An 18,004-nucleotide genomic window follows, 5' to 3' on the forward strand; every position below is an offset into this window, starting at 1 on the left:
AGACTCATCTCCCTAAGTTCAAATCTGGTCTCAGACACTGACTAGCTATGTGACCCTGGGCAAGTCACTTAACTCAGCTTCCTTAGTTTCTTCATCTGACAAAGGAGCTGGAGAAGGAAATGGCAAACTACTTCAGTATCTTTGCCAAAAAAACCACAAGTGGGGTTACAAAGAGTCAGAGTTAAACACTACTGAACAATATCACTCTCAACTCTCTATTGTAAAAAAAAAATGAACAGAAACCTATTTTTCTCCCTCTTATCCCTGCAACTCATTAAAAAAAAAGAAAAAAGAAAAAAATTATTATGACAAATATGTGAAAAAATCATACTCAAGCTGATGGGGCATTAATGATGGACCCCTAAAAGCCCTGGACTTTCTCACATGGCCCAGGTCCCTGAAGTTCACCTGGGGCACCCAGCCCTTCTTAGTTAATAATCCTGTCAACTCTCCTGGCATTGTGGCTTTGACTCTGCCCCAATCTCCAAATGTCCTTTACCTCTATCCTAGCCCAGCATTTCATTGTCTGTTACCTCCAGATTGCCCCAGCCATTTCACACCCTTAATTTGGACCCCTTCTCTGTTACCTCCCAGTTACCCCAGACTACATGGCCACTCCTACCTCATATCTAGATCTTCCCACAATCTTTCTGTATAAAAGGTCCATCTTGCCTCCATTAAATTACTCAGATTCTTAAATCTGGCCAATAGGGCAGATTCTTAAAATCTCTCCCACCCCAACCAATGTTTTAATACACCCTGTCTCTGACTGAACAAAGGCTTGAGTCAAATTCTTTCAAGGCAGGACCTGTGTCTTCTGCCTTTAAATTCCGGGGTTCCCAGCACCCCTAGACTACAACAAAGCCAAACAAGAAAGACTTCTTGCAGAAGAAGATGACATTAGAGCTGTCTTGAAGGAAACCAGGGAAAACAAGAGGTAGAGATGATTGGGCAGAACATTTCAGGCAGAGGAAACAGATGTAAAAGTTCAGAAAGTCAGAAGCAGAGTTGCAAGAGCATGCCTGACCTAGGCACTTCCTCAAATGGAGACTCTAGGCAGGAACTCACCAATCAGGGGAGGAGGCTGAAGGAGTAGAGGCAACTTGAGAGTGGGGTGGCTGCTAGAACAGAGGCAGAAAAGTCCAGAGAGTGAGAAGCAGAGCCAGGAGAGAAAGGCAAATGTAGAACAGAAAGACAAATACAAGAGGTATTGTAAAGGTCAAAATGATGAGATCAGACAATGGATTGGCTATATCTAATGAGAGCAAGGAGTTGACGATAATGCCAAGGTTATGGGAAAATGGTGCTGCCTTTCATAGAGATAGAGAAGGTAGAATGGAGAAGACTTTGGATGGGAAGGTAATAGGTTCTATTTTGGATATGTTGAGTTTGAGATGCCTGCAACACATTCAGTTTGAAATGTCTGGAGACAACTGGAGATGTTTGGAACTCAGTAGAGAGACCATGGCTAGTTAGAGAGATCTGTGAATCATCTGAGTACAGATGCTGATTGAATTTGTAGAAACTAATGAGATAACCAAGTGAAGTGGTAAAGAGGGTGAAGAAAAGAGGGCCCAAGACATTTGGATGAAGATCCAACAAAGAAGATTAGACTAAGAAGGAACCATCAGGGGCAGCTAGGTGGCTGCAGTATATAGAGTACCAGCACTGGAGTTAGGAGGACCTGAGTTCAAATCCACTCTCAGACACATAACACTTATTAGCTATGTGACTCTCTCACTTAACCCCAATTGCCTCACAAAAAAAAAAGGGAACTATCAAACAGGTAGGAGGAAAACCAGGAGATAGCAGTGTCATGAAAATCTACAGAGGAGAGAGTATCTAAAAGGAGAGGGTAACTGATAGTGTCCAAGACTGTAGAAAAGTTAAGAAGGATGAGGACTGAGAAAAGGCAATTAGATTTCGCAATTAAGATATTATTAGTAACTTTGGAGAGGGTAACGTCTGCTGAATCATGAGGTCAGAAGCCAGACTGAAGAACTAATAGAGTGATTAGAAAAGAAGTGGAAGTACTGATTGTAGATGACTTCCTCAGAGTTTAGCCATTAAAGGGAAGAGAGACACAGGACAATAGTGGGGATGGAAAGATTAAATGAGATTTTTTGTTTGTTTTTTGAGGATGAAGACATGGTTGCATTTGTCAGAAGCAGAGATGTAGCCAATAAGGAAAGACTAAAGATAAAAGAAAGAGGGGAGATGACAGTGGGGGCAATTTGTTGAAGAAGACAAGAAGATATAGGATCAAGGGTATGTGTAGAAAAGGGTTTGCTTTGGTAAGGAGAAGGGCTATTTCTTCATGTGAGACCAGAGTAAAAGACATATTGGTTGAAGATGTCTGGGTAATATGAGATGAGGAGGAAGGGAAAAGATGGACATTTTCAGAAAATGGACTTGATTATTAGGGAAAGTATGAGGTAAGGCCCTCTGCTGAAAGCATGTGGGGTTTGAGGAGAGAAAAGGTTTGGAACAGCAGCTGTGGAAAGTGAGAGAGTCCAACCCACTCACTTTACAATTGAGAAGATTGAAGTTCAAAGAGGTTATGTGACATCTACTGAATCATTCAGCTAGTAAGTGCCTAAGATGGACAGTTCTTCTTGACTCAAGTCAAGTCAAGTAGCATTAATCAAGCTCCTACTATGTGCCAGGCACAGTACTAAACCCTGGAGATAATAGGAGTTATTCTTATCTGTGGCACTGTAGAATAGTTCAAAGGAACCTATTAATATTTTGAATGCAGTCTGAGTATTTCCTTGAATTCACTGAATTAACTCTATTAGAAATATAGAAACTTAACCATGAACAGGCCCATTTCATTGTTGCTGGGGTTTGGTTAGGTTAGAGGACAGAAATTGGAACCTGGGTGTTCCTAGAAGACTATTATGACTGTTCCATCAATAGACTTATGTACCGTATCTTAATGAAGGATTTGACTGAGGAACTTGCCCTAGTGGATATCATAGAAGATAAACTAAGGGAGAGATGACAAATCTCCAACATGGCAGCCTTTTCTTCAGAACACCATGGATCGTCTCTGACAAAGGTTAAAACAATGTTTTGTATTGAATTTTACTTTTTTCAATGATGAAGTTTTTTGGTTTTTTGGTTTTTTTCTTCTGTGAGATGTTGAGGAAGGACTAGCACCTCTAGTGTCAGGGCTAGTGGAGTCCTTTTCAGGCCGCTCATCCACCTTTGGTGTCTACCTTCACCCAACTCTCACCTGTGATTCTAAGAAGCTGTAGTCTAGACCCTGGTAAAATCATCTCAGCAGATGGCTAAACGAGGTTGTGGATAACTGACAGGCCTTAGGTCCATCAGTGAATGTGTGTGTGTGTGTGTGTGTGTGTGTGTGTGTGTGTGTGTGTGTGTTAGTGGTGATGGCGGTGGTGGGGTGGGGAGTCCACCTGTGAAGCCTGTGAAGACTTCTGGCAGAATGGGCAGATATTCCAATGGCCATGAAGGAGACTGAAGCAGGCACCGTGGACAGCTTAGAACTTGTTTAGATATCAAGGACACTAAGGCCATCCACTTCATTCCTGGCCCTCCAAGTAGTCTTGAGTTTTGTCTTGCCGTTGGACTTCAATGACTGGAAGTGAGAATGAGACTGACGGTTTTTCTGCCTTACTTAAATCCAATGCATACACATGTCAAGATATCACCTGGTGGTACCAGTGGTCCTCTTGGAAAATGAAGTACCAACAATAAGGACAACAAAAACAAACTCTGAGGCTTCAGCTAGGCACTGGTGGGGGTGGGGTGAGGTGGGGTGGGAAGGGGCATAATCACATTAGCCTCTACCCCAGCCGGTATAAGAACCAGGGCTAGGAGCCAGGCCTCCTGCTTCCCAGTCTAAGCAGCATACTCAAATTTTCAAGAAATCTGTGAAAGCAGACACCTTGTCTCCTAGTAGTAGTGCTTAGAGAGAACATGGCCCCAGAACCCTTTCTTGACCTCTACATACGAAAGGCCAGAAAACCACTAGTTTTCCCCTTGGCATTTGGATCTGAAGAGGTAAGAAAGGGAATATGCTACATGTTTCCCAGGCAGAAATTGAGAACTCAGGGGGTATGAAAAATGCCCCTTTTCTTCAGATGCAGTATCTGAAGTTTACCTACCATTGGGGACGAATGAACTCCTGACTCAAGAACCAGCACTGCTCCATTTAGGCCTGGCTCTTGACCCCACCCCCTATCCTGAGTGCTGAAAAGGGTTGGGCCTCCCTTAGGCGTGGCCCTGAGACGGAAGGGAAAAGGGTCCAACACTGTGTCTACCACACCTTACATAAAAGGTGATTATTTTTATCCAATTTTTATCCAGTAGTCATCTTTGAAGAACTGTGTTAAAAGCACATTTCCTTTGATTACATGGCCTTTAGCTACCCAGGCTAGGGCATTTGTCAACCAACTATTTTAACTTTGTCTCAGAAGCTGGAAAGATTGAACTACAGATATCTAGGGATAAGTCTGTCTCTGTACTATTAGTCCCAGTTCTAAATTGTGAATGTCATTATCACTTTCTTCTTGAAGGTGTCACAGAGGAAAATGAAAGTGTTACATGGTTATATACTATGTTTGTATTAATAGCAACAGTTGGCCTTTATACACCGTTTTGACGTTTATAAAACCATTTACAAATAGGATCTTATTTGGTTTGCCTTCTCTGCACCTAGTGTACTATGTGGCATTTAGTAGGTGCTTAATAAATTATTATTAAATGAATTGATCACCTTGAACCCCATTAATCAGCATCCCCATTAATGAATGCATGAAATAGCATTAGTAAATGCACTTTAAAGGTCATTTCACAGCTCATCTGTGAAATATAAAAAATAATGCTTACATGACCGCTCTTACAGTCAGAGATTCTTAACCTGAGGTCCAGAAAGCCCTAGACTTCATGGGGAGGGATGAACCTGCAGGTGGGGGAAATGTACCTTTATTTTCACTAACCTCTAAAAAAATTGAATTCAATTATGAGTATAGGCAATAAACATTCTGAGAAGGGGTCCACAGGCTTCTCCAGAACAAAGGGGTCCATGACACAGAGAAAAAGTTAAGAACCCTTGCTCCCAAGGATGTTTGGGTGATTAAATAAGAGAGAATAGTGCCATCACTCAGTCCAACGACTTCCTTTTACAGTTATGGAAACTGAAGCCTCCCCAAAACTGAGTAACTTGTCCAAGGTCATGCAACTATTAAGTGACATTGCCAGCAGCCACCTTAAAGTATAAGAAAACACTTTGTAAAAAGTAAGCACTAACCAGGTAAAGTAACTTTGTTATAACCACACACAAATCGGTTGGAAACGCATTGTAAATTGGCTGGTATTCAGAGATTCTTGCATTAAAAGGCTTGTGAGCTTGGGTAAAATTCTAGATACCAAGTGTCTATTTGCAAGTGAATTGCTTTTTTGTAGTGGTTAAGAAAGCCTGATCCTAGGTACATTTAAATCCCCATCCCCACCAACAGTTTGGTTTTTTTTTTTTTTTGGTTTGTTTTTTAGCAAACCATTTTCCTTTAAAATGCTCATATAATTGTTCTACTCTAAATTAAACTCACTGAAATTGTTCCATAACGTTTCTAGATCACCCTTTGGCAGAACATCATTTTGTCTTGCTATCTAAAATTCATAGATTTAGAATTGCAATAAAGAGACCATCTAATATCCTAATGCCGCCATCCAGATCTCAGTTTGCGGATGATTCTGGTTTTTAAGGCCTTCCAGGGTTTGGCTCCCACCTATCTTTCCATTCTTAATTCAGATTACAGTATTTCACTGTACACATCCTTTATTCCAGTCCAACAGGCACATTAGTTTTTCCCGGTATGGGCTGTTCCATCTTCCCCTTGGCATCCACCTCCCCCCCACCCCCCACCCAATTGTCTGGAATACATTCTCTTTTCACCTCCCACCGGAAAGAATTCTTTGCTTCCTTCCCGGCTCTAAAGGTTTTTCCTGACCACACCCTACCCCTAGTACTAGTACACCCTCTGTCTTGAAATTATATTGCACATACTTGCTGAATTCAGCCAATAGAACGTATGCTCTTTGAGGGCAGGGGTAGCTTTTTTTTTGTCTTTGTATTCCAGGAGTGCCTATACCAGGCACGTAGTAGGCAATTAATAAATGTTCACAAATGGAATTACCAGTAAAGGTAGATTTAATCTTTTTTCGTATCTGCTTATTTGTGGGGGCACTGTTCCAGGAGCTGGGAATAATACCAGGACTGAAACAAAACGGTCCCTACTATCTACTTGGGGAATCAACATGTAAAAGATTAAATGTAAAATATACTCAAAATTGGGGGCAGCTAAATCTGGCCTCAGACACTTACTAGTCGTGTGACCCTGGGCAAGTCACTTAACCCTGTTTACCTCTGTTTACAAACTGTAAAATGAGCTGAAGGATGTGGCAAACCACTCCAGCATCTTTGCAAAAAAAACAGAACCTCATATGAAGTCACAGTCAGACATGACTGAACCACAATATAACTCAAAATTCCCCGAGATTTCTTCCAATTTCTCCTCTATTTACGTTGTTTGAACGTAGTTATTTGTACGCTGATTCCCTCTATTAGGTCATGAGTTCCTTGAAAGTAATGGCTGTTTTTGCCTTTCTTCGCATCCCCTGCACTTAGCCCGTTGCCTGGCACACAGTAAACGTATAATTAATACCTGTTGACTTGAAAAGCTCAAATGGAGAAGTGATTTCCTTTGCATTTGTATGTTGTGTATCTTATGTCTGACAGCACCTCCAGACAGGTATTTGTACGTATACATATTCGTATATGTACTTATGTATAGATATGTATATGTACACACATACCCAAGTGACTTATAGACGTACACACAAAATACAAATACGAAGTGCCAGGGTGAAGTACTGCAGTTTATAGGGCCGGGTATATTGAGAGTGGAGGAAATTAAAATGGGGAGTTCTGCTTCTGCAGAATTAGACATACTCAGTGATAATAGTTCACATTTCTATAGTCGAAGGTTTGTAAATCACTTTACATAGATTACCAACTTGGTCGAACAGTTTTACTCTACCCCAAGTGATGCGCTTTTTCCCAGAGAGCTGGGGATTTCTATCTTCGCTACCGTGCACTTTATACAGCTTAGCCGAGGAAAGGGAGCCGAACAATAGGCAGAGGGAACCCGCACAGACCACAGCGGTTTTAAACCCCGTCTATCCTAGCACACCCCCTCCGGAGCTCCACACAACGGGTTCAGCCAACCCCCAATCGGAGGAAGGAGCGAGACCCTCACGCTCCACCCGCCAGGGCCAATCGCGAGCGGCGGGATTGAGTCACTCTCTCAGGAATTACTAGGAGCCGGACCCGCCTCTCCACGTGGTTCCATTGAGAAGGCAACAAAGCCCCATTCGCTGTGTGTTTACAACAATCTGCCAGGGGTGGGAGAGTCCAACCAGCTTGGAGGAGGTGAGGGGAAGATGCTTAGGAGTTCACTCCTAATGAAAGGACTGCCAACCAGTCAGTCCCTCTAAGTCGTTTACTTTGCAGACCCCCTACCTGCTGGAACACTTAGGAAAGGACCCGGGCGACTCTAGACTAGAGGTGAGTAGGTTTCTTCTTTTGAACTTTCTTCTGTAGAGCCGCTGCCTAGCCCCCCCCCCTCCTTCCCCCTCCCTTCGCCGCGGGGAGGGCCCGGTAACTTGTTCGCTTGAGTGATTGACTAGCTGGTGAGCCGAGCTGGAGAAGCCCAGGTGCGCCTAAGCTAGGAGAGGATTGCTAACCAGCCGCCTGGAGCTCGCGAAAGTCCGTCTGCTTGGGAGCCAAGCTCTCTCGGGTCCCCAGCTCTTGAGCTGGGGCTGTGAGAACCGAGTCGGAGTTCCAGCCTAGCGTTCCCGGGGGAGCTGCCGGGTGTAAGTATTAAAGGGCTAGCCGTGGCCACGAGCTGCGGGCTGGCGATGCAACAAGTTCTCCCTCTCAAGACGTTTGTGCTATTGCCGCCGATTCTTCTGTGTGTGTGTGTGTATCTCTCTCTGGCCTTGAGCTTCTCCGGGATGTCATCTCTGACGTTCATAGTTAGCATTTGGTGGGGCTTGCACTCACCTGTTGGCGCGGGGTACCTATTTACCGCAGTCTCAACCCGGCCGGGGAGAGGAGAGCAAGTTGAAGGCGTTGCCCTAAAGCCCTCACCAGCAGTGGAAGAGTTAGCCCTCAGAAGTCCTAGCCCTGATGCGTTCTCTCCCACTGGTACTTTATTATTTATAGCCAAGATATAGATTACTAGATTGTTCGTTATAACGTGAGGGATGAGGTTGCTGTACTCCTTTGGGGTCACTACGTTTCTTCTCCCTGGGCGATGCCTCTAAGGGTTTGCTGAGAGCCCCCACCTTAGCGCAAACTTCCTAGAGTTTTTCTCTAGGAAGAACTCACTACCTGCACTTGATCTGCTTTTCCCTGGGCAGATGATGGTAGGTGGTTAGCTGATGGCTCAACTTGTGCTTGGATTAGAATTGCAAGGGATAGGATATTTCGATCTTAAGTATTTTTTTTTCAGATGATAACACGCTTCCACTGCTCTCCTCAGGGGTGTCTAGAAACTCTCTGCCTAGAAGAGTGTTAGCCCTTAGAAAATTTTCGGGACTTTTTTTTTAAAGGTTAATCTCGTTCGCAGGAAGAAACTCATCCGCACTAGTTCGAATTTGCTCTTACCTACTCTTAATTTGGGGGTTGATCCTTGTCTGTGGTAGAAGTGAGGAAAAATCTTTGAGGATCCCATTTCCCAGCAGTCAGTGTCTGGAACTGGGTCTTCGCCCCATCCCCTCAAGGCAATTCTTATGGAACCTAAAATACGGCCCACAGATGATCTTGGATAATGCCCTCCTAACAAACTAAAGTTAATTCTGTTTACCGTAGTGGTGAATTACTCAGACTTGTATATAGAGGCATAAGATAACGGGCTGTTATGGATTTTTCTGAAATTGAGAGTGAGAAGAAACTTTGCTTTAAATAATTCTGCAACTAAGATCTTGGTCAAGGTCTTTTAAGCATTCTCCCTTTCTTTCTTCCTTGAAAAATAATTCAGCTACAAGGAGGGAGGTTGAATCAGTGGGTGAAGAGAAAAAGTAAGTTGGAGGAATTTTTGATGAGTAAGCTTAAAAATTACTAATGAGGAAAAGTCTTCAAAAGATTAAGTGAAATAACTGATAGCTTTGGCGATCTACCTGAAGGCCCTTTAAAGTCTTCACTGCTATTGTTTGACATTAAATTAAAGCTTCCAAACCTTCCTTTTGACCCTTCGGTTATTATTTAATCTCCCCCCCGCCCACTACTCCCTCCCCTTAGGTCCTAGAATGAAGAATTAACACAGGTGCCTGGAAACAAAAGAGGAATTGACCTGGGCTTAAACCTCACCCAGCGGAATCCAACTTGGGGGCTGGAACAGCTAGGAAAATCAAGAAAAACTTTTTTCTTTTAAAGAAATGGAGATAGTGTGCTATTGATGAATCATCCCAAATTGCCAAACCACCAGTCTTTTTTCATTTAAATAGAGTAAAAGTCAGTCAGAGGCCATTCTGGCTTTGCCTGTGCTTGTAGGTAGGTGATCTTGAGGCTTTGTGTTTGAGAGGTGGGTCTGTGCCTGCTATGTACACAGATAAGGAGACCTGCCTGTTTGTTGGAATACATTTGGGTTGTTTCCTTTCGTGGAATGTTTTGTATGCATCCCACTTATCTTGGGAATGCTTCTTGAGGCCATTTTTATGGAGGAGAATGATAAGAGCTAATATATGCCTCTTTACAAATATTTTCATTTGATCCTCATGATTTTCTAAATAAGGAAACCAGTGTCTAGTTAAGTGATTTTACAGACAGCCAGCAAATATCAGAGCTGGGATTCAACCTCTACATCTGGTCTAATTCCAGGGTTTTCCCCCTATGCCAAGCTACCTCTCAGAAGTTAAGTGATTCACCCAGGGTCACGCTGCAAGCTAAGGGCACCATCCAGGGCTCTGGACACAGGGTCCACTGTGGTTTATGTTTAGACTTTCTATCAGTCTTCTGTTGATACTGTGGTGGACAGAGCACTGGATTTGAAATTAGAGGGCCTTAGTTCTAATGTTGACTCTACTAGTCCCTACTACTACCACCACCAATCAGTCTGCAAGAATTTGTTTACTGCATGCTAAATGCTATGATTATAAAGAAAGGCAAAAATAATCCCTGCCCTCAAAAAAGCTTCTGTTCTAATGAAGGAGACAGCATAAATTAATAGGTACTGCTAAGATACATTCAGAGTATATGGAAGGTAGCTTTAGAGTGGAAGCCCGGGAAAAGTCTCCTATGGAAGGATCCAAAGAGGTGGAAGTGATGAAGCAAAGTGTTCCAGAGATGGGTGACAGCCAGAGGAAAGAGACAGATGGCACATCTTGTACAGAATAGCAAGTAGACCAGTATGGCTGGATCTTGGGGTCTATGGAGAGGAATCCAACATAAGAAGATAAGGAAAAGATCTGGTTGTGAAGACCTTTAAATGCTAAAGTCCTGGAGAGTCAGGAGAGACTTTTTGTATGGAGACTATTCGTAATACTACTGTAATAGTACAGGTGAGAGGTGATGAGAACCTGATCTAGGGTGGAAGCTTTGTAAGGGGAGAAAAGGGGGCATCTACCGCAGATGATGTGAAGGTATAAACAAGACTTAGCAAATGATTGGTGGTATCTGGTGAGTGAGAATAAGGAGTAGAGGATGACATTAAGGTTTCAGGTCTGGGTAAATGGGAACATGTTGGTGCCCCTATTAGTAACAGGGAAATTTGGAAGAAGATAGGATTTCTGGTCTTCAATTTATCCATCTGTAAAGTGACTTTTGTCCTAAGTGATTTAGTGGGGTCCCTTCAAGCTCTTAAGAGACTTTTTGACTTTGCTCTACCCTTACCATTGGATACAGAATTAGAGCTAAATGGGGGGGGGGGGGGGGAGACAGGAAAAGAAAATTCCCCTGAGTACCTGCCATAGCTTAGCTCTAAGAATGTTGAAGGAGTGAAATGAATGGAAAGGCTATGTGACTCACTGAATTTCTGAGGCTCCATGGTGATGTTGAAACTTGTTCAGTCAGTCCTGAGATACAGCCAGTTTGGGGACAAGGGGAGCTTCTGAGATTCTCAACTCCCTAGATCTTTTGAAAAAACTTCATTTTTACTCAGAAATTAAGACTGATTTCTTGTTCTCACTCACCCTACATGTCTAGTCAATTACCAAATCTTGTCCTTTCTATCTCTACAAAAAATCTGGCGTATGTCTCCTCTACCTCTCTCCTGACTTAATTGCAATAACCTCATTTTACTTGGCCTTCCTGCCTCAAATTTCTCCTTACTACAACCAATCCTCCACACTGTTACCAAAGTGATTTTCTTAAAGCACACCCCCACATACACCCCACAACATACTACTACTGTTCCCTATTGCCCCAAGGCTCAAATATAAATTCTGTTTGACATTTAAAGTCTTTCTCCACCTTTCTATCTTCCTACCATTCTAGCCTTCTAACATTTCCTTAGACTCAGCATTTCAGCCACATGGGCTTGTGCTCTGCCTGTCCTCCATGCCTGGAATAGATTTCCTCCGTACCTCTGTTTCCTAGAACCCCTGCCTTCCTTCAAGACTCAGTTCAAGCACCACAGTCTTCATTAAGTTTTTCTGGTCTCCCCAGCTGCTACCTTGTATTTATTTTATTAATAGTAGTAATAATTATAGCTAGCATTTATATAGCAGTTTAAAATTCACAATTCATTTTACCTGTGTTAACTCATCAGATCCTCATAACAACCCAATGACAGACAGGTGCTATTATTATCTCCATTTTAATTTTCAGGAAGGCAAGGCAGAGGAAGGTCCTGTGACTTTCTCAGGGTCTACACAGCTAATAAATGTCTGAGGCAGGATTTGAACTCGAGTCTTTCTAACTCCAAATCCTGTGCTCTATCCACTGTGCCACCCAGCTACCTAAGTAGTATATTTTACATATATTCTGTATATACTCATATCTCTCACTAGAATCTAAACTCTTTGAAGGAAGGGACTGTTTCCTTTTCCCCTTTGCAACCCCAGAACAAAACTCTTCCTTCACAACAAACCTGTGAAGTAGTGCAATTAGGATCATCCCTATTTTATGGATGAGAAAACTGAGGCTCAGAGAGATTTCCCTATGGACAGTCAGCTAGTAAGAGTCAGATAAGGGTCTTGGAGGTCATCTGATTCTAAGACTTCAGCTATACAAATATAAGCTATTGGCAGAATCATTTCCACATAGCATTGGAAGTCTGATGGTTCCACAGAACCACCCACAGGCCAGGGTGAGCAGCACCTCACCTTTCTCTACTTGCTCCTTCCAAAAAACCCAAACCAAAACAGATGGCTCCCACCAGGCCCTGCTCAGTTCCGGTTATAGATAGAGACCACAGTGACACTGACCCAAGTTCTCCCCAGTTCACTGGATCACTGAGGCTGAATCAGGCTTGGGTTGAACCCAAACCCTTGCCTAAGGTGGCTGAATGAGTCAGTGACAGCGGCAATTTGAGATCAGCCCTGCATTCCTCAAGTTGCTTTATAGCTAGCCCCTTTGAGTCATGCTGTATTTCCTTATGGCATATTATTGCTAGCTCCTAGTTGTAGTGCTGTTAGGGTGGCAGAATACTAGTAATCCTTCATCTTCTTTGGTCTTGACAGGATCCTCTCCCTCACACCTGATCAGCTTGTCCAACCTTGTCCCTTTGACCTCTTCAGTGGTTCTCTTTTCCTACTGCCTCCATCCTAGTATAAAATAAAATAAAATAAAACAAAAATTCACGATGACCCCTTTATGGTTCTTTCCATTTTTTCTCCCCTCCCCAATCCTTCATACAAACTTTGCCAGTTTATTCTCTCTTGTTTATAACTCCATCTTTTGTAGGTAATTTCAATACTCCTTAACTGGGCATTCATTTTGAAATTTTGAGATTTATCAGGGACTTTTCCACTCAAATGGGACCACTTAATTTCCTGTTTTTCATGCATCACTCATGCAATTTCCTATGCCTGGAATATCCTCTTAGCCTGCGTCTGCCCAGTGAAATCCTTTGTATCTTGAAATCTCAGTTAAAATACTATGGATTCTCTGGTCACCATACTTGAAGATCACCCCTCATTCCTCAAAGAGCACTTGGTTTCTATCTCTCAGCCATCTACAGGTGTCCTAACCCCTTACTAGACTTTTATTTAATCCATGGGGTCAGGGGACACTAGACTTATTTAATCTTTGCATACTTAATATACAATAGACACTTAATAAATGTTTCTTAAAGGTTAGCAAGTTTGAAGTCTTCTTGGAACTCTTTATTTGTCTGTGTGGAAGTGAATAGAGTGTTGGGCCTGGAGTCAGGAAGACTCATCTCCCTGAGTTCAAATCTGGCCTTAGACACTTAACTAGCTGGGTGACTTTGGGCAAGTTGTTTCACCCTGTTTGTCTCAGTTTCCTCATCTGTAAAAAAAAAAAAAAAAAAAAAAAAAAACTAGAGAAGGAAATGACAAACCACTCTAGGATCTTTGCCAAGAAAACCCCAAATGAGGTCACAAAGAGTCAGACCCAACTAAACTGCAACTTTAGATCATTTCCCCTGGATCACACAGTTAATGTTTCTTGAATTATTGTTGGTAAGTAGTAGACCTAGTCTTTTTTTTTCTTTCCAAAGTGTTCATTGATTGTTTTTCTATCGCCTTCATTCTTCCAAACATTACCCTCCCCCCCATTCAACAAGCCATCCTTTGTAATAATACAATTTTTTCAAAAAGGGGAATAAAAGCAGTTCTGCATATCTACCACATTAATCAAGTGTAGTGTGGGCAGTGTTCCACACCCCAAATCTCCCCACCTCTGCAAAATGGGAGGGGAGGTACTTTCCTCAGCTCTTCTCTTGCTGGAGTAGAAACAAAGAGTGCTAAGGTCTATTCTACCTCAAATTCTATGCTGTGATGAGCCATGGTCAAGCTTCTTGGTCATTGTAAATACACAGCAGAACCCAGGTCCTCAGGATGCCACATCCAGGGCTGTTATTACTACGCCACATGCTGCCCCATTAAAGATTCTGTAACAAAAACATCCGGGGCAGCTGAACACATGAGGTGCTTGGAGTTATCTTTTATACTGACTGGTTGCTATTAAAATGATCAGGAGTCTTATTAAAATCCCATGGGAAACTTAGGAATGCTGTATTAACACTAATTCCTTTGATTTTTCCCAGTAATAGTCTAGTAGTAAAAAAGCACTTGGATTTAGAGTTAGAAGAGGGAGGTTTAAATTCTGGTCCTTTGTGACCTTGGGCCTTAACCTCTCTGGGCCTCAGTTTCTTCACCTGCAAAATGAGAGGGTTGGATTAAATGACTGCTAAAATTCCTTCCAGCTCTGAATATGATTTATAATCCTATAATCATAAATCCTATGATTTGAGAGCAGCAGGGCATAGCACCTTTTTGTCTAGGACTTTCCTTTACTCTTCCTTTTCTAAAAATCCTATGTTTACTCTTGGTTCAAGACCTAATTGCCTGTGACTCACTTTGATTATGTCTGGCGTCCTAAATTCCACATTGATTACTCTGGCCTTTGCCTATAGTTAGCAGTGGACTTTATTTCTTCTTTCAGGACCCTTGGTCCTTCCCCTAGTGGCCCCAGTGTGACCTTCCCCACTCCCCCATCCCACCAAGATGGCCCCTTTCCAATAGAATTGAGGCCCAGTACCCTCCAGATCTGTGGCTGCCAGGTAGACATGGCCACTCATTTTTTGCCTTTGTATCTCTAGGTACACAGAGCCTGGCAATAGTACTACTTTCTCACCAGCCCAAAGTGCTGATATAGCGCCAGGGTGTCAACCAGTCCCATAAAAGAATTTCTTAGGTAGGAAATGATTTTTCATGACTCTTGTCTTCAAGATCCTTACTCCCTAGAGCTTTTTTGTTTTTCCTGCTTCTACCTTAAAAAGCTTTTAGTTACGGTCTCATGGAGTCTATTTTAAGAGAATTCTCTGAGGACTAATCCTCTCTTTCTCCACTAAACATGCTGGATGAAGAAGGACAGGTCGGTGCAAGGATTCATTGAAGAAAATGGAGCTATGTCATTTAGCCTGGAGCAGAAAAGGCTAGGGGGAGGGGGCGGCGGCGGCTGCGCGGGACAAGGGGAAGGGAGGATTGACAGCTTTCTCAAGTATTTTAAAGGCAGTCATGTTTTACCAGTGGGTAGAAACAACAGAGAAGCAGATAGAGGCTCAATCCATGGGAAAAACAAAAACAAAAACACCTTCCTAAGAATTAGATGGAATGTTTTGGGAGTTCGCTATCAGGGGACGTCTCAGGCAGAGGCAGGATGACCATTTGTCAGGGCACTAGTACATGCTTCTAGTTAGAAGGTCCTTCCCACTCGGAGATTTTCTGATTGCATAAGTTACTTGGACTCCTTCCCAAAATCTTCTCTGTGTTAAAAAAAAAAATTTGATAAAAGGTCTATTTCTCCCTGGGTTTTTTATAAGGAATAATTAGTAAATGTTAATGTGTCCAAGCAGTCTAAAGCATTGGATTTAAGTTCAACTAGCATTTTTTCATTTAAATTTTCATCATTATTAATTTAACAGGCATCAACAAAAACAATCATTTCCACATTCTGAGAACAAAAAGAGGAGTATTTTCTATGAAACTCTGAATCTTGATTATGTGCAGTTTTTTTGTTTTTTGTTTTTTGGTTTTTTTTTTTGGCTAGGTAATGGGGTTAAGAATTGCCCAGTGGAACACAGCTAATAAGTGTTATGAGTCTGAGGTCACATTTGAACTCAGGTCCTCCTGACTCCAGGGCCGGTGCTCTATCCACTTCACCACCTAGCTGCCCCCTTTATGTACATCTTTTAACTAACATTGCTGTTTGTGTCCCCTTCTGATTTTCCTTTTGCAGTCTTGTGCATTTTATTGTTTCATTGACTTTTTTGGGGTCCCTATCACTAACCCCATTCATTATATCCCCAAATACAAGCTCTCCCCTGTAGGAAAAGTATTTAATTAGCATGTTTTTACAAGGACAAATAATGCATTTGTTTTAAGGGTTCGTAGTACTGAACTAGGTAGAGAGTAAACTTTTACTATTTATGTTAGCTACTGGACTAAGTGCTCTGACTTCATTCCTCACAGTTCTGAAGCCTACCTTTTAACTCTGCTATACTCTAAGAAAGGGAAACTGAGATATCTGGGGGGAACCAGGTCTCTCAGAACTATTTTCTAGTCCTAGCCTCTCTCCAGGACACCTCCCCATCTCACATCTCCAACTGCCTGTTAGACATCTTAAACTCATCATGCCCAAAACCTGAACTCATTATCTTTCTCCCTAAACCCTCCCCTCTTCCTCACTTTCCTGTTGTTATTAATGGCACTACCATTCTCCCCTCTTTAGGGCAGGTAGGAGGCACATCTTTCTGGGTTCAAATCTGGCCTCAGACCCTTACTAGCTATGTGACCATGGGCAAGTCACTTAAACCTGTTTGCCTCAGTTTCCTCATCTGTCAAATGAGCTGGAGAAGGACATGGCAAACCACTCCAGTATCTTTATCAAGAAAACCCCAAATGGGGTCATGAAGAATTGGACACGGCTGAACAATAACCTCCCAGTCACCCAGGCTAACAACCTTGATATCATTCTCGACTCCTCACTTTCTCTTACCAATTTATACAATCTAATAGCAAGTCCTGTAGTTTCTACCTTGGGAACCTCTCATAGACACCCCCTCCTCTCCTCTGATGCTGCCACCTCCTGGCCCAGGCACTCATCACCTATGCCTGGACTATTGCAGTAGGTCCTGGCTGTTCTCTTTGCCTCACGTGTTTCCCCACTTCAGTTTATCGTCATTCAGTTGTCAATTGATCTTTCTAAAGCACACATCTGACCATGTCACTTTCCACAGTCACATCCAGTGGCTTCTTATTGTTTCTAGGATCAAATATAAAGTTCTCTTTTTGTTTTTTAAAGCTTTCCCAAACCTTTTCACAGCCCACCCACTCTTCTTTTTATACCTTACAACACTCCTCCCCATTACTTGGTGATCTGGTGACATTGACCTTGATTTTCTTTGAACCATTCATTCCATCTCCAGACTCTTTGCATTCCCACTGTCCCCCAAGCCTGGAATTCTCTCCCTCCTCATCTCCAATTATTGATTTCTCTGACTTCCTTGAAGTCTCAGCTAAACTCCTACCTGCTGTAAGAAGTCTTCACTGATTTCCCCTTAATGCCTATTATGCCTTCTATCTGAGATTAGCTTCAATTACACTGGATATATCTTGAATTTTACATTGTTGTTTCCCCTGTTAGACTGAGAGCTCCTTGAGAACAAGGATTGTCTTTTGCCATTGTTTGTGTCTTCAGGGCTTAAGTGCCTGGCACTTAGTAGAGGGTTCATTAATGCTTGTTGAACGACTGAGTAGTAGATGGGGGCATATTACATTAAAGAAGGGATTCCTTCTCTAACCTACTATGAACCTCATTTCTGGTTTCATAGCTTTGCTACAGAATGGGATCTTCTTTTGAAGTTAACAGCGAGAGGCCAGGAAAACTAACCTATCATGAAACGGGCAAGTAAATTACATCCATCTTTGTGTCATTGGTTTATTTTTTTTTTATTCTGAAGTTTTCATATACCAAGTAAGACTAGTGGTTCCATAAGCAAAGAACAAAAACAATTATACATGAAATAGCAAATATTTATTACATTGTTTGCTTTTCTTTTTATGTAACATATTAAACGGGTTACCATTAAAGCTTCCTGGCTTGGTTTCCTTCTGCTCACTTCTGTGCATTTTGAACAATGTTTTCAGTGACCTTCTCTTTTTCTTATTTTCTCTCACCCCCTCCCCCCACCTCACTCTCCTCTTTTCCCTCTCTTTCTCTCTCGTCTCCTGGTCTTCTCTGTGTGTGTGTGTGTGTGTGTGTGTGTGTGTGTGTGTGTGTGTGTGT

At 42.3% G+C, this 18,004-nt stretch overlaps 1 protein-coding gene across 3 annotated transcripts in view; it reads left to right on the forward strand.

The window, feature by feature from the left end:
- The first annotated feature begins 7,421 nt into the window (after window positions 1-7,421).
- Window positions 7,422-18,004, forward strand: part of FRMD1 (FERM domain containing 1) — a 96,562-nt gene continuing 85,979 nt past the window's right edge. For 2 of the 3 annotated variants that reach the window (XM_027854865.1, XM_027854867.1), the window contains exon 1: window positions 7,422-7,594. The gene's annotated coding sequence lies outside the window, so the exon portion shown is untranslated. Of the gene's footprint in view, window positions 7,595-7,746; window positions 7,903-18,004 lie in introns of those variants that run through there. The other variant, XM_027854866.1, reaches the window with a different exon arrangement.

This window comes from Vombatus ursinus, unplaced genomic scaffold, assembly GCF_900497805.2.
Source record: "Vombatus ursinus unplaced genomic scaffold, bare-nosed wombat genome assembly UNPS02010639.1, whole genome shotgun sequence".
In the NCBI taxonomy this organism is placed as follows: Eukaryota; Metazoa; Chordata; class Mammalia; order Diprotodontia; family Vombatidae; genus Vombatus; species Vombatus ursinus.